A 17,579-nucleotide genomic window follows, 5' to 3' on the forward strand; every position below is an offset into this window, starting at 1 on the left:
GCAGCATGGACTATCAGCTCGGAGACCATGGCTGCGGTTACTCTTGACGCTGCATCACAGACAGGAGCGCCTGCGATGGTGTACTCAACGACGAACCTGGGTGCACGAATGGCAAAACGTCATTTTTTCGGATGAATCCAGGTTCTATTTACAGCATCATGATGGTCGCATCCGTGTTTGGTGACATCACGGTGAACGCACATTGGAATCATGTATTCGTCATCGCCATACTGGCGTATCACCTGGCGTGGCGGTATGGGGTGTCATTGGTTACACGTCTCCGTCACCTTGTGGGGCGGCTGGTGGAATAAATGTTGCTATATAATGTTTGGTTTGTAATGTAGAAATTATGCATTTCCCGGCCGATTAACCATATGTGGGGCGGCGGGTGGAATTAATTGTTATATAAATGTTCCTATTATTTATGCTGTCTTTTGCCGTTCTCAACACTGGCTCTCTAACTACAATATTGGTAACCAGAAAGTGATTAGCAAAACGTGAAGCCTGTAATTAGAATTCCTAGTGCCCACTTCACCTGAGAAATACACTTATAGCTACAGCTTATAGCTCTGAGGAATTAGGAGATTGTCTGGGATTCATAATCAAAAACGATCCTGTCAAAACGTTCGCTATATTCTGAAAGTCACAGATCAAAAAAAGGAATCCACACAATCCAACTACCAGAGCAGTTCAGAGTCTAATGCGCTGATGCAACTATAAGTGTCCAAATTAAGTGTTTAAGTGAATGCTCGCCATAATTTGATGATAATGTTCATCAAACGCCACGCTAAATAATGGTAGAATGTTTGTCCCGCGGCGGCACGTGAAAATACGACATACGCAAACTGAAGATAGATCATTAAAGTCATCCCAGAATTAACACTTCACTCGAAAATGATTTCATGGTTACGCGTATCCCGAGTAACTTATTACGGCATCCGAGGCTGTTTATAGCAATGATACCGACGCGACGCGACTCCCGGCACAGATGGTGTGCTATTCAGCGACTGGAGAGAACTGGGGCCTCCTCCTCTCGCGCAGCGTTCTTATATACACTCCTGGAAATGGAAAAAAGAACACATTGACACCGGTGTGTCAGACCCACCATACTTGCTCCGGACACTGCGAGAGGGCTGTACAAGCAATGATCACACGCACGGCACTGCGGACACACCAAGAACCGCGGTGTTGGCCGTCGAATGGCGCTAGCTGCGCAGCATTTGTGCACCGCCGCCGTCAGTGTCAGCCAGTTTGCCGTGGCATACGGAGCTCCATCGCAGTCTTTAACACTGGTAGCATGCCGCGACAGCGTGGACGTGAACCGTATGTGCAGTTGACGGACTTTGAGCGAGGGCGTATAGTGGGCATGCGGGAGGCCGGGTGGACGTACCGCCGAATTGCTCAACACGTGGGGCGTGAGGTCTCCACAGTACATCGATGTTGTCGCCAGTGGTCGGCGGAAGGTGCACGTGCCCGTCGACCTGGGACCGGACCGCAGCGACGCACGGATGCACGCCAAGACCGTAGGATCCTACGCAGTGCCGTAGGGGACCGCACCGCCACTTCCCAGCAAATTAGAGACACTGTTGCTCCTGGGGTATCGGCGAGGACCATTCGCAACCGTCTCCATGAAGGTGGGCTACGGTCCCGCACACCGTTAGGCCGTCTTCCGCTCACGCCCCAACATCGTGCAGCCCGCCTCCAGTGGTGTCGCGACAGGCGTGAATGGAGGGTCGAATGGAGACGTGTCGTCTTCAGCGATGACAGTCGCGTCTTCCTTGGTGCCAATGATGGTCGTATGCGTGTTTGGCGCCGTGCAGGTGAGCGCCACAATCAGGACTGCGTACGACCGAGGCACACAGGGCCAACACCCGGCATCATGGTGTGGGGAGCGATCTCCTACACTGGCCGTACACCACTGGTGATCGTCGAGGGGACACTGAATAGTGCACGGTACATCCAAACCGTCATCGAACCCATTGTTCTACCATTTCTAGACCGGCAAGGGAACTTGCTGTTCCAACAGGACAATGCACGTCCGCATGTATCCCGTGCCACCCAACGTGCTCTAGAAGGTGTAAGTCAACTACCCTGGCCAGCAAGATCTCCGGATCTGTCCCCCATTGAGCATGTTTGGGACTGGATGAAGCGTCGTCTCACGCGGTCTGCACGTCCAGCACGAACGCTGGTCCAACTGAGGCGCCAGGTGGAAATGGCATGGCAAGCCGTTCCACAGGACTACATCCAGCATCTCTACGATCGTCTCCATGGGAGAATAGCAGCCTGCATTGCTGCGAAAGGTGGATATACACTGTACTAGTGCCGACATTGTGCATGCTCTGTTGCCTGTGTCTATGTGCCTGTGGTTCTGTCAGTGTGATCATGTGATGTATCTGACCCCAGGAATGTGTCAATAAAGTTTCCCCTTCCTGGGACAATGAATACACGGTGTTCTTATTTCAATTTCCAGGAGTGTATAAAGCCACGGTGCGGACGGCTAAGGGAACACCTGATTAAATCGGCTCTCCCCACTAGCCGCTGGGCTAGTAATGCACCACTTTAAGTTACCGAATAAATCATTGCTTCCTTTGCTGATGGCCGATGAAGCTCTCAATTTAAATGTGCATTCAGCACACAGGTAAGTAATCATAATAAAAGTCTGACGTGGCTAAGTCAAATATTTTGGGCGAGAGAATTAATTTAATTACACTACACGCAGTAGACGAGCTCTGAACTTGCCCTTTGGAGGTACGCTATCGCTATAGTTTTATAGTTATTCAATTGAAACTTCTCATATCATTATGATTATAGCGAATCTCGCTTCTACTTAAATTTAAACATCCTAGCCTTATTTATTCGCCTACTTAATCTATCTTGCTTCCTTAATATCGAAGACAAAAACCAGAAAATCATGAATTTCAACTAAAATTTTAATTCGTGAGATCCAGAATACTGTTTCTACTAAATTATTATGAAAAAGGAATCTAAATATAAATTTTTAAGTTTCTAGCTCTTTTCTGTTGCGCCAATGATTTTTAGAGAAAAATATCCAAATTTCGAAAGTGGTTAAAGTTATTGAACTGATATTCAACACATATTTAGTATTACTCCTGAAATGCTAGAAACGTTTCAGGTTATTTACTTGATTTTTAAAGTATTGCGCAACATTTATGAAGTCAGAGCTAGTTACAGCGGACTAGGCTGGCACACAATGGAAAGACTAATGTGAAATTTATACGGCGTGAGTAGGCTGCTTCCCTACAACCTCTTGTTCGCGTTGACGGCACTTTGCACAGTGGACGATACATTTCAGATGTGTTACGACCCGTGGCACTACCTTTCATTGGATCCCTGTGAAGCCCTTCATTTCAGCAGGATAATGCACGACCGCATATTGCAAGTCCTGTACGGGCCTTTCTGGATACAGAAAATGTTAGACTGCTGCCCTGGCCAGCACATTCTCCAGATCTCTCACCAACTGAAAACGTCTGGTCAATGATGGCCGTGCAACTGGCTCGTCACAATACGCCAGAAACTACTCTTGATGAACTGTGGTATCGTGTTAAAGATGCATTGACAGCTGTATCTGTACACGCCATCCAAGTTCTGTTTGACTCAATGCCCAGGCGTATTAAGGCCGTTATTACGGCCAGAGGTGGTTGTTCTGGGTACTGATTTCACAAGATCTATGCACCCAAATTCCGTGAAAATGTAATCTCATGTCAGTTCTAGCATAATATATTTGTCCAATGAATACCTGTTTATCATCTGTATTTTTTCTTCTTGGTGTAGCAATTTTAATGGCCAGTAGTGTATATACCACTAGGGAAAGATTGGCTAAAATAGGCTCGCAGGTGGACCACCAGTTAGAGGGCGTTAAATAAGCAGAATCGGACTTGCCACAAATAATAAGGCTGCATCTAGCAGCGACAGAGTCCAGTGGTGGTAACTTGCAGTCTCATGTCGGCTCGCACACCAGCATGTGCCTGCCCTCCTCTCGAAGCTGGTGTCTGTCAGATTGCAAACTTCTTTCTAGTAATAGGTAGTACGAGGGCATGCAACACTTTTTCCTAAAGCTTATTGGTTTGATTCAGGATTCCAATACAGCATATTATTCCCCACTCTTTTGGCTATAAACCTATTTCTGAACAATCTCCGTTCAATGCGACGGCCTTACGCCACCTTAGCCTGTACGCCTGCATGGTGCCACTCTATTGGTCGAAGCCAAAGCCAACTTCTCGCTACCCCAATAAACTTCCCAACGACCACGTACTTGGTTCGAATGGCTCTGAGCACTATGGGACTTGACGTCTGAGGTCATCAGTCCCCTAGAACTTAGAAGTACTTGAACGTAACTAACCTAAGGACGTCACACACAACCATGCCCGAGGCAGGATTCGAACCTGCGACCGTTGCGGTCGCGCAGCTCCAGACTGTAGCGCCTAGAACCACTCGGCCACTCCTGCCGGCGACCACGTACTACTTCCCGCGGAGTGCACTGCGCCAAACACATGGATGTCGGTGGTGCGAGATCGGTGCTGTAGGGTAGACGAGGAAGAACACTCCAGTGAAGTTTTGGGACTTATTATTAAGTGCTCAGACTTGTGTGAGGTCTTGTGTGGTCAGGGAGAAGGGAAAGTTCGTTTGCATGTTTGTGGCGACGAACACGCTGAAGTCGTTTCTTCAGTTCCCTGAGGGTGTATGTGGCCGGCCGGCACGCGAGAGATCGGACGGGTTTGCGCGACCTTGTGCCGGTGATGACACGCGCCTCGCCAAACCGTTCACCGTGCCCACAGGTCGGCTCCGAGGTGAAGTAATCAGGTCACCCACTCCACACTGGCTCTGCCTTTCTGCTGCGTTACATATTCCCTGGTGCCTCTGCTGGGCCGGGTTATGTAGTAACTGCTCGATGCCGTTGTGATAGTACTTCTGGCACGAGGGGATTGCTATTGCCTGGCTGGCCCCGGTGTGACCCGCCTCCATGAAGTTCTTTTATTACCCTTGGCGGCGTCCTTATTTTTTTCAGATGTGGCAAGTAGTTAGCTGCGGTGTAAAACACCTCTTCTTCTGAACACCGAACCCACTGGATGTAGCTCTTGGCATTTCTGCCAAGTCTCGACAAATAGCTTACAAGTTGATAGTTATGTATAGTACATTCAGTTTTTCTCTTACACCAGTTCTATATCTGCACTATGATAACTACCGTGAAGTTTATGGTAGAGTGTATGTCCCATTATACCAGTTACCAGGGTTCCTTCCCGTTCGTTTCAAGTTTGGAGCGCGGAAGCAATGATTGATTGAAAGCCTCTCTGGGCACTGTAATTATTCCAGCCTTATCCTCACGATCTCCATGTGAGCGATATGCCGGAGTTTGTTAGTCACCTTCTCGGGATAGTTAACCTCTATCTTCAAGAGTCTTCCAGTGCAGTTTCTTCAGTGTGTCTGTGACATTCGCCCACGGTTCAGACAAATCTGTGACCATTAGTGCTGCCCTTCTCTGTATACATCCAATATCTCCTGTTCTATTTAGTAGGGGTCCCACACTTTAGAAATATTCTAGAACGCATTGCATGAGTGATTTGTAAGTAATCTCCTTTGTAGACTGACTGAATTTCCCCAGTACTCTACCAGTAAGCTGAAGTCTACCACCTGCTTTACCCACGGCTGAGTCTATGTGATTATTCCACTTCATATCCCTACAAAGTGTTACACCCAGGTATTTGTATGTGTTGGCCGATTCCAATCTCGTGATTCATTGATAGTCCAGCTAAAGCACTGCATTGACTATTTCTTAATTTAAACTTTCTGTAATTAGTATACTGAACTTTTCTTGTCCGTTCATCACTTACAACCTAATAGGGTAATGTTACCAAGTTCTTTTTTCCTTGCAAATTCCTCAGCAAATAATCCCACTCAGTTATTTCTGATGTTTGGCATTTCTCCTTGTTTATCAGGCAGCTTCTTATCTAATTCTTACTTAACTAATCATTATTTGCTACAGGTTATCCAGTCCAGTGGTAACTGATGTACTCTGAGTTCACAAGGAAGTGCGGTTTTCCGCTTGAGGTAGGTGCAGGTTACAGTAGAATCAGTACCACCACGGTACCAGAAACCGAAACGCTTATGGGCATAATGTTATTGCATAGCCTATCGTGATACTGCCGTACATGCTAAAACATCTTCTCAGTTGCGTTACGACCTTTCTAGGAGGCCATAACCTTATAGAATAAATGAAGGTCTGGTTCTAGGGTGTCGTTGAAATAGGTGAGGTTCTAAGCAGGAACAAGTCCAGTGGTTTTCTGACCAATTAAGTGAGAGTTTTGTCAGGTTCATTACAGCTGTTCCAGTGATGGTAGCTGGGACACGGAACATAGGTCATGCTATATCACAAGTTGTATCATTAATTTGTCTCCCACTATTTTGCAGTTCCAAACTTTTCATTCGCTTTAGACGACAACATTCGTTACAGTTCACTGTCACAATTTCTGCAGCGAACACAGAATAAATCCAGTTCAGAACAACCATTTTCAAGTCTGTGAGTCACTTCAGAGCTGCCCTCCGGCATCCCACTGCACCCGCTTTTCCCTAGAATGATGTACCTCATGCTCGTATGTAAGTCTAGACCATATCGTAACCTGTTCTCTTTGCCACAAACGGAAGTCGTCTGTTGACATCACTGTGTGATTACTCTTCTCCTTGGAATTGGCTACACTTCCTGAGTTTTCACCTATACAAATTTGCTCATTGTTTCCCGCTTAACTGGCTAGGTATGAGTCGCAGAACATTTGCAATGTGCGTCAACACTTGTTACAGGGAACTGAACTGATATATGAAGCCTGGCTCTGTTGGTTCTGATTGCAACTGTTGTCAGATGGCAAAACAGTGACAAACTCTGTTCTGTCGGTTTTATTATACGTATAGCTCTACTGCTAACTACTGTTGCACCTTCCACAGACCAGCTAGAAACTGCCAGAGAAGCAGCAGTGTAGGACTTAATTGTCCATGTACTGCATGATGTACCGCCTCCTGCAATGCTGTTACCTTCACTCTTGCATCTGCTAGAACATACGCCATGGATCAGAGCAGCCATGCTCTGGCAACTGTTACATCTAGTAAATTCAGTCCAGTTGGTACCATGCCCAAATCTCCACGACTTCCATGTTCGTATTCATATACCCTGTTAATTCAGTCCTTAATTGCAGTGTTTTCCAGGTGTTATTCAATGCACCTTGCTCTAAATTTGCCGTCTGCATGGTATGTCACTCCACAGTTGCTCTATTGCAGTTCGCTATTCCCTACACCTACTCCAACGCAGTATTCAATTCCTGGTTATCGTCACCACCTGCTGTATCAAATACTGTCTTCAATAACTTTCTACCTGCATGTAACCATCCCATGTTAGAGTGTAACAGTGAACATGGTGTTAAATCCATCACTTAATGCAGCTGATCCCGTAATCACTCATATGAGCGTTGTAATCTTTGATAATGTCTCTATATTTCTCTTAACATATCTTTCCGCTCAGCTTCAAGATGAAGCCCAGCGAACGTCTTCTCTAATCTTTGTGCTCCATTTCTTACTTTCCAAGCGTTGTACACTAACATAAACTGATGGCTAGTCAACATAACATCCGCCTGCCTGGAAAACGGCACTCCTGCTTTGAGTCCTTGGCTCCATTGTGCATCTACTACTTCTCCCCTGAAGAAGTGCAGCATCATCAGAGTTAACATATCCATCCAGAATGTTCTCACAAGGGAACCTTCCCATCACACCCCCCTCAGATTTAGTTATAAGTTGGCACAGTAGATAGGCCTTGAATAACTGAACACAGATCAATCGAGAAAACAGGAAGAAGTAGTGTGGAACTATGAAAAAATAAGCAAAATATACAAACTGAGTAGTCCATGAGCAATATAGGTAACATCAAGGAAACTCTGAGCTCCGGAGCGCCGTGGTCCTGTGGTTAGCGTGAGTAGCTGCGGAACGAGAGGTCCTTGGTTCAAGTCTTCCCTCGACTGAAAATTTTACTTTCTTTATTTTCGCAAAGTTGTGATCTGTCCGTTCGTTCATTGACGTCTCTGTTCACTGTAATAAGTTTAGTGTCTATGCTTTGCGACCGCACCGCAAAACCGTGCGATTAGTAGACGAAAGGACGTGCTTCTCCAATGGGAACCGAAAACATTTGATCGCAAGGTCATAGATCAACCGATTCCTCCACAGGAAAACACATCTGATATATTCTATACGACACTGGTGACGGCATGTGCGTCACATGACAGGAATATGTTGTCGAGCCACCTAACTTATACACTTAGCGAATGGGTAAAAAGATTCTTCTACCTTGCCCGATTTAGGTTTTCTTGTGGATGTGATAATCACCCCCAAAAAAGTGATGAAAACGTAAGAGTTTGTCACATAAACTGAAAATAAAAAATTAAAATTTTCACTCGAGGGAAGATTTGAACCTAGGACCTCTCGTTCCGCAGACGGTCTCGCTAACCACGGGACCACGGCGCTCCTTCAGTCTCATTGTCCTTGTTGGTGCCTATCTTCTCATGGACTACTCAGTTTGCATATTTTCTAATTTTTTTCATAGTTCCACACAACTTCTTCCTGTTTTCTCAATTGATCTGTGTTCAGTTTTTCAAGGCCTATCCACTGTGCCAACTTATAACTAAATCTGAGGGGCGTGCGATGGGGAGGTTCCCTTGTCAGTGGTAATCTCATCTGAGGCAAAGGAATTCATATCATTCTCCCTATGCCTCTCACAAGGCTAGAAGTACATGGTTCATCACCACACCAAGCACCGTATAACATCAGCATACTACTGTTCCACAAACTTTCTACTGCCCCATTAATTCCAAAAGCATAACATAAACTCCTTATACAATTACAATCCCACTACAATAAGACAAAGATATAAATATCAAATACTTTAACACGAAAACGTTTTCACATCCCAAAAAATTCGATATCTACGTGTGTGGTACAAGTGTGTAAGACACTCCACGCACATTCCAATCATTTACTTCTATCTCTTCTCTTCCCATTTTAGTTTTCCATACTTGTGATAAGGCATCTAATGTACCTTTAAAAAGTTTAACAAACCATGCTGCAACAATGGAAGTTCGTACTGGTAATTGTAACTTCATGTTCACAGTTCTTGATATTGCATTAATACTGTGTAAGATTTTTTTTTCCATTTGCCATTCTGTGTGTAAGGTTTCACTAGATGACCTAATGACCGATTCTATATCCAGAATACTTCACAGCATATCATCCAATTTCTTCTTGCTACTCAAGTACTTTCATATTTACTCTCTTCACACGCTTCAACACATTTCTTTGATGGCTTCGCAAACCTCTTCCTGATTCCCCACTCTTCCAGACTTAATCGTTTAGAAAGATGACTGCTCGTTCTACCGCATACCACCTTGCGCAGCGAGAGGCCAATGCTGTCCCGCACTTCAAAACTGCACACAGCTATGACATAGAGAAGGTAAATGTCTCCATCGTTGTGATGACTGTTCATATGTTGGCTTAACGTTTTGCCAATGGTACAGTGAGTGGAAGTCACTACTCAGCTTCCAGATTCATAATAGTTCCTTGATCAATTCAGATATGGGGCTGGCACCCTGATCTGTAATTGTTTTGACAGGAATTCGAATCTTTAATAACCAACTGCTTACCGTTGTTTGTGCCACTATCCTCACTTGCTGAATCAGGATTGCAACTATTAATATGTAATGCGAAAAGTGGTGAGGAGGCTTGCGTGCCTCGGCGATACAGATAGCCGTATCGTAGGTGCAACCACAACGGTGGGGTATCTGTTGAGAGGCTAGAAAAACGTGTGGTTCCTGAAGAGGGGCAGCAGCCTTTTCAGTAATTGCAGGGGCAACAGTCTGGATGATTGACTGATCTGGCCTTATAACATTAACCAAAACGGCCGCTTTTTCATGGTACTGCGAACGGCTGAAATTAAGGTGAAGCTACAGCCGTAATTTTTCACAAGGGCATGCAGCTTTACTGTATGGTTAAATGATGGCGGTGCCCGCTTGGGTAAAATATTCCGGATCTCCGGGCGGGGAATACTCAGGAGGATGTCGTTATCAGGAGAAAGAAAACTGTCGTTCTACGGATCAGAGCGTGGAATGTCAGATCCCTTAATCGGGCAGGTAGGTTAGAAAATTTAAAAAGGGAAATGGATGAGTTAAAGTTAGATATAGTGGGAATTAGTGAAGTTCGGTGGCAGAAGGAACAAGACCTCTAGTCAGGTGAAACAGGGTTATAAATACAAAATCAATTAGCGGTAACTCAGGAGTAGGTTTAATAATGAGGAACACGGGTAAGCTACAACGAACAGCATACCGAACGCATTATTGTAGCCAAGATAGACACGAATCCCACACCTGCCACAGTAGTACAAGTTCATATGCTAACTAGCTCCGCAGATGACGAAGAGACTGAAGGAATCTATGATGAGATAAAAGAAATTATTCAGACACAGAAGTGAGGCGAAAATTTAATAGTCATGCGTGACTGGAATTCGATAGTAGGAAAAGGAAGAGAAGGAAAAGTAGTGGGTGAATAAGGAATGGGGGTAAGGAATGAAAGAGGAAGCCGTCTGGTAGAATTTTGCACAGAGCATAACTTAATCATAGCTAACACTTGGTTTAAGAATCGTGAAAGCTTATATGCTTTGAGACATTGGAATGTTTCAGATAGATAACGTAATGATAAGGCAAATTTGGGAATCAGGTTTTAAATTTTAAGACATTTCCAGTGGCAGATGTACTCTGACCACAATCTGCTGGACATGAGCCGTAGACAAACTAAAGAAACTGCACAAAGGCGGGAATTTAAGGAGATGGGACCTGGATAACCTGAAAGAATCAGAAGTTGTAGAGAGTTTCAGAGAGAGTATTAGGGAACGATTGACAAGAACGAGAATATCAAGAGCTCAGATGGAAAATAAGTTCTACGCAAAGGAGGGTAAGCAGAAAGGTGGAAGGAGTATATAGGAGTATATAAGGGCAATGTACTCGAGGGCAGTACTACGGAAATGGAAGAGGACGTAGGAGAAGGTGAAATGGGAGATAAGACACTGCGTGAAGAGTTTGACAGAGCACTGAAAGACCAAAGTCGCAACAAGGCCCCGGAAGTTGACAACATTCCGTTAGAGCTACTGATAGCGTTGGCGAGAGCCAACCATGACAAAACTCTTCTATCTGGGGAGCAAGATGTATGAGACAGGAAAAATACCTCCAGACCTTTACATGAATATAATAATTCCAATCCCAAAGAAAGCAGATGTTGCCAGGTGTGAAAATTAGCGAACTATCGGTTTAATAAGTCACGGCTGCAAAATACACGAATTCCTTACAGACGAATGGAAAAATTGGTAGAAACTGACCTCGGGGAAGATCAGTTTAGATTCCGTAGAAATGTTGGAACACGTGAGGCAATACTGACTCTAGGACTTAACTTGGAAGATAGATTAAGGAAAGGCAAAACTACATTTCTAGCATTTGTAGACTTAGAGAAAGCTTTTGATAATGTTGACTGGAATACTGACTTTCAAATTCTGAAGATGTCAGGGGTGAAATATTGGGAGCGGAAGGCTATTTACAATTTGTACCGAAACCGGATGGCAGTTATACGAGCCGAGGGGCATGAAACAGAGGCAGTGGTTGGGAAGAGAGTGAGACAAGGTTGTAGTCTATCCCCGATATTATTTCAAAAATGGTTCAAATGGCTCTGAGCACTATGGGACTTAACATCTATGGTCATCAGTCCCCTAGAACTTAGAACTACTTAAACCTAACTAACCTAAGGACAGCACACAACACCCAGCCATCACGAGGCAGAGAAAATCCCTGACCCCGCCGGGAATCGAACCCGGGAACCCGGGCGTGGGAAGCGAGAACGCTACCGCACGACCACGAGATGCGGGCGATATTATTTAATCTATATGTTGAGCAAGCAGTAAAGGAAGCAAAAGAAAAATTTGGAGTAGGAATTAAAATCGATGTAGAAGAAATAAAAACTTTGCTGTTGGTCGATGACATTCAATTTCTGTCCGAGACAGTGAAGGACCTGGTAGATCTGTTGAACGGAATGGACAGGGTCTTGAGAGGAGGATATAAGATAAACATCAATAATACCAAAACGAGGATAATGGATTGTACTCTAATTAAATCAGGTGATGCTGGGGGAATTAGATTAGGAAGCGAGACATTTAAAATAGTAGATGAGTTTTGCTATTTGGGGAGATCGAGGTCGAAGTAGGGAGGATATAAAATGTAGACTGGCAATGGCAAGGAAAGCGTTTCTGAAGAGAAATTTGCTAACATCTAGTGTAGATTTAAGTGTCAGGAAGTCTTTTCTGAAATTACTTATATGGAGTGTATCCTGTATGGAAGTAAAACAGGACGATACATAGTTTAGACAAGAAGAGAATAGAAGCTTTCGAAATGCGGTTCTACAGAAGAATGCTGAAGATTGGATGGGCAGATCATGTAACTAATGAGGAGGTTCTGAACAGAATTGGCGAGAGGATCAATTTGTGGCACAACTTTACTAGAAGAAGGGATCGGTTGATTGGACATGTTATGATGCATCAAGCGATCCCCAATTTAGTATTGGAGGGCAGCGTGGAGGGTAAAAATCGTAGAGGGAGACCAAGAGAGGAAGACACGAAGCAGATTCAGAAGGTTGTAGGTTGCAGTCGGAATTTAGAGATGAAGAAACATGCACAGGATAGAGTAACATGGAGAGCTTCATCAAACCAGCCTCTGGACTAAAGACCACAACAACAAGAAGCTTGTTCTACGCTATTATTTTTACCTAAATTACCACGCGGGCGTCTCAGAATCATTTTTACTGAACTATTTCGTTTTGAACAATTTTAAATGTAACTTTAACCGTGTTTTCAGTTTATTACATGTAACCATAGTAATACCTCATACACTTAGTAAACCCATTATATACTTCACCTACTCTGTTCTTCAATTTATTGCATTCTGTCCAATTCTACAACTGACGAATATGTGTGACTTACAGTAGCTTACGACACACTCATATGTTGTGGCTACTGTTCTAGAGTTTGTTATGAACAATAACACTATTAACAGTGATTCCGGCGGCACTATGGCATGCCTTACACCATATTTATTATATTAGCGCATGGTGTAAAACAGCTATGCATAGCCACATTTGAAGTGCATGTTTCCACAACAGTGAAAGTAATACTTTTCATTACGCCATGTTTTATTGTTTTAAAAGGTTTACTATTTGTACTTCATTTTTCACGTTTTGCTACAGGCCTGAAACTGGCCATTGTTGAACGATATCGACTGTCAGAGCCAAACGTTTTGTGATCATGGATCCTAGATGATTTTTTTAATCCACAACTACTTTGCAGCTCGTTAGACCTAAGATGCGTCTCTTCATTCCCCAGTAATCAACTCTTCATATTTTAACAATTTTCGCAATAAGTCCATAACTAAATGCCATAATGAAAAACTGATAGTAAACACTAATTGTCAATTTCTTTTCGGATCCATCGGAAGACGTTCTCAAAATTTAATTCAGTTCATCAATTTTACTTTTCTGTTTACTGTTTTCCGTGTTCATCCAGTCCTCGTCTTAATGTGCTATTAATACAAGAACACGTCAACAGGTTGTACGAATTCGTCATGGAGTATATACACTCATCAAAAAAAGATTTGCATCACCTGGGTTCCAATAGTTTCGGAACACGTTCAGAAAATTGGAAGAGATCAACAAACATCATTTCCGCCCTTTTTATTGCTCACGAAAACCACACATTGCATGTTGTACCACCATACAGCGAGACCTTCAGAGGTGGTGCTTCAGATTGATCTACACGCCGGTACCTCTAATACCCAGCAGCACGTCCTCTTGCATTGATGCATGCCTATATTCGTCGTGGGATACTGTCCACAAGTTCATCAAGGCACTGTTGGTCCAGATTATCCCACTACTCAACGCAGATTCGGCGTAGATCCCTCAGAGTGGTTGGTGGGTCACGTCGTCCACAAACAGCCCTTTTCAATCTATACCAGGCATGTTCGACAGGGTTCAGGTATGGAACATGCTGGCCGCTCTAGTCGAGCGATGTTATCCTGAAGGAAGTCATTCACAAGATGTGCACGACGGGGGAGCGAATTGTCGTCCATTAAGACGAATACCTCCCCAATATGCAGCCGATATGGTTGCACTATCGGTCGGAGGATGGTATGCACGTATCTTACAGCCGTTACGGCGCCTACCATCACCACCAGCGGCGTACGTCGGCCCCACATAATGCCACCCCAAAACATCAGGGAACCTCCAGCATGCTGCACTCGCTGTACAGTGTGTCTAAGGCGTTCAGCCTGACCGGGTTGCCTCCAAATGCGTCTCCGTGTGTCTGGTTGAAGATATATGCGACACTCATCAGCGAAGAGAACGTGATGCCAATCCTGAGCAGTCCATTCGTCATGTTGTTGGGCCCATCTGTACCGCGCTGCATGGTGTCGTGGTTGCAAAGATGGACCTCGCCATCGACGTCGGGAGTGAAGTTGCCATCATGCAGCCTCCTGCGCACAGTTTGAGTCTTAACACGACGTCCTGTGGCTGCATGAAAAGCATTATGCAACATGGTGGTAAAGCTGTCAGAGTTCCTCTGAGCGATAATCCATAGGTAGCAGTCATCCGCTGCAGTAGTAGCCCTTGGGTGGCCTGAGCGATGCATGTCATCGACGCTTCCTGTCTACCTGTATCTCCTCTATGCCCGAACAACATCGCTTTGGTTCACACCGAGACGTCTGGACACTTCCCTTGTTGACAGCCCTTCCTGGCACAAAGTAACAATACGGACGCGATCGAACCGCGCTATTGACCATCTAGGCATGGTTGAACTACAGACAACACAAGCCGTGTACCTCCTTCCAGGGGGAATGAGTGGAGCTGGTCGGCTGTCTGATCTCCTCCGTCTAACTGGCACTGCTCATGCATGGTTATTTACGTCTTTGGGTAGGTTTAGTGACATCTCTGAACAGTCAAAGGGACTGCGTGTGATACAATATACACAGTCAATGTCTAACTTCAGGAGTTCTGGGAACCGGGGTGATGCAAAACTTTTTTATGTTTGTAGTTTTCCTTTAGGTATAGCAGGCCAGAGGAAAGTTTACAGAGCATATGAAAGTGAATGTAAGCGAAATCTCCAAAGTAATAAAATACGCGGAGAAAATTGGGAGGTAACAAAACGAATTTAATATCAATACACGAATGCAGAAAGTATGTACCACTGCCAGTCAGAGGAAATCTATACGGAAAAATGCACCACGAATTCTACGAATGCTCCTCATTTGTCGAGACTAAGCTCAAGCCCATTCTAACAAATGAAAAGTACCACAAGGTTATCGTCATAGCCAAAAGGTAAGATAAGAAGTTTTTACCCTTTCTACGAACAAAAGTTTGAAGAACTAGAGGAGGGACATATGGTTACAACTGGTTGTACAATAATCACCCGCATTTCCCCAAACAACATTACCAGTTCATAAAAACTAAAATAAGCTAAAATTAAAACCAGAACACTCCTCACTGTCTTTCACGTCCAGCATTCCACCAAGTGAGCCATTAAACTTCTGTCTCATTCTTGTTTCTCTGCTGTCGCAGTGAACGTACTGTTGTTATTACTGGCACGAGATATACAAGCAAACTCTCCCCTCTATCAAAGTATTCAGAGGTATGAACATTCAGTACGATTTGGAACTTGTAACGAAACTGCGCTCCCACAAACCTAGAAGCTGACTAAAGAGTGAAAAATTTCGTTTCGTTAGAGCTATACGTGTATAGTTTACAGGAAGAGTTTTGCCTCGTTAGATATCTATGTCTGTCGGCAGTGAAGTCATCAGTGGCAAGGAACTTGCTTCGGGACTCGCAAGAACCAGTTGTAATGTCGTTTGAGGAATCGCCTTGCATTCACTTGAATTCCTTCTGATAAACCATTGCGAACTGAACTTTTAGTATGAGGGAGAGTTTGTGGTGCCGGCTCCTGCGATTGAGAATGGAGAGCACTACTACACCACCATGCTCAGCGTGAGAGAACCGGATGAAGGTATTATTGGGGAAGTTATCACGACGCGCCGAAGCTACTATTTCCGAGAAATTCAGGTAATGTAAGCAGCTAGATTAAACCAGTCTAACGTCAACTTCTTGATCAAATTGACCAAAAAAGCCAATTTTTAATGTTTTGTTTATTAATAGGACTAATGGACAACAAGTTTCTAAAATCTCAGCCGAATAACCTGAAAAAATTATGAAATGTGTGACGCGACTTTCCTGCAACGCTCACTTTTTGAAATAACACTTCAACACTATTTCGGTGAACAACTACTCTATGGATTCAAGCAAATTTACGCTGGATACATCCGGTAGGCTGTGATATATATTCTTTGGTTTTATGAATCATCTGTGACTCTTCCGTTTCTTAGAAACAGTAACAAACCGGCTGCTTTGTTTATGAAGAAGCAATTCTTGTTTTGCCTTGTGCTACGGACAGATATTTACGCAAGTGCTCGATTCTTGCATTTAATGATGGGAAGATAGTGAGGATGAAGATATTAGACAGAATGGGCATTAAGGTAGAGATCTCACCCAATATATCTTGCGAAAATAATTTGAAGCCATATTGACCATTAATCGACCTGACTGTTTCAAAATTCTGAAAAGGTTTCCAGACACCACTGTGAGTCACAAAATTTGTTGAATATTACATTATTTATCGACATGTTGCAAGGTCATACCTCATCAGGCTATTGTGGCATTACAAAAACATTTAACACAATTTTACACAGATATTAAATTTTCTTCACACGTCTGCTATGGCCATCTTTGTTTTCGTGGCGTGGCATCTTTGTTTCTGCACTGCCGATATGTGTTGTGTTAGCGCGTTTTAAAGCCACCCTTGTGAAGTCTGAACAATGCTGAAGCATTCCAAGACAGCCGTGGAAATAGCGATATTTCAGCACATTGCAAGCTCCCTGCCACGCCTCAGGAACAAAGATGATCACAGCAGTCATGTGAAGACACATCTGTGTACACTTATGTTAAATGATTTTGTAACGGTACTGTAGCCTGATGAGGTATCAGCTCGAAATATGTCGCTAGATAAATAATTTAGTACTAACAAGTTTTGTGACTGTGGGAGCGATATTTGAAAACCTTTTCGTATCACAAGAAAATATGATGTAAAACGCCTCTACTGCTGAAAAGTCAGTTGAAGACCTGGTAAAGGAAAGAACGCAGAAAAAAATAAACCAGAAGAGTAGCCTTGACGGGAAAGATGACCCTGAGTACAAATCTGGGGCCTTCTAAAGAGGTAACATTTGAAAAAAACGTTAGGTTGAATTTTAAATTGCATTTCCTGACAACTGTGGTTTTAATGTTTATGTACCTTCTCAGAATCCATGAAGGCTACAATTATGTAATTTTGTACAATTCAAAAATGGTTCAAATGGCTCTGAGCACTATGGGACTTAACATCTTAGGTCATCAGTCCCCTAGAACTT

The sequence above is a fragment of the Schistocerca nitens genome, chromosome 3 (assembly GCF_023898315.1).
Source record: "Schistocerca nitens isolate TAMUIC-IGC-003100 chromosome 3, iqSchNite1.1, whole genome shotgun sequence".
Classification (NCBI taxonomy): Eukaryota; Metazoa; Arthropoda; class Insecta; order Orthoptera; family Acrididae; genus Schistocerca; species Schistocerca nitens.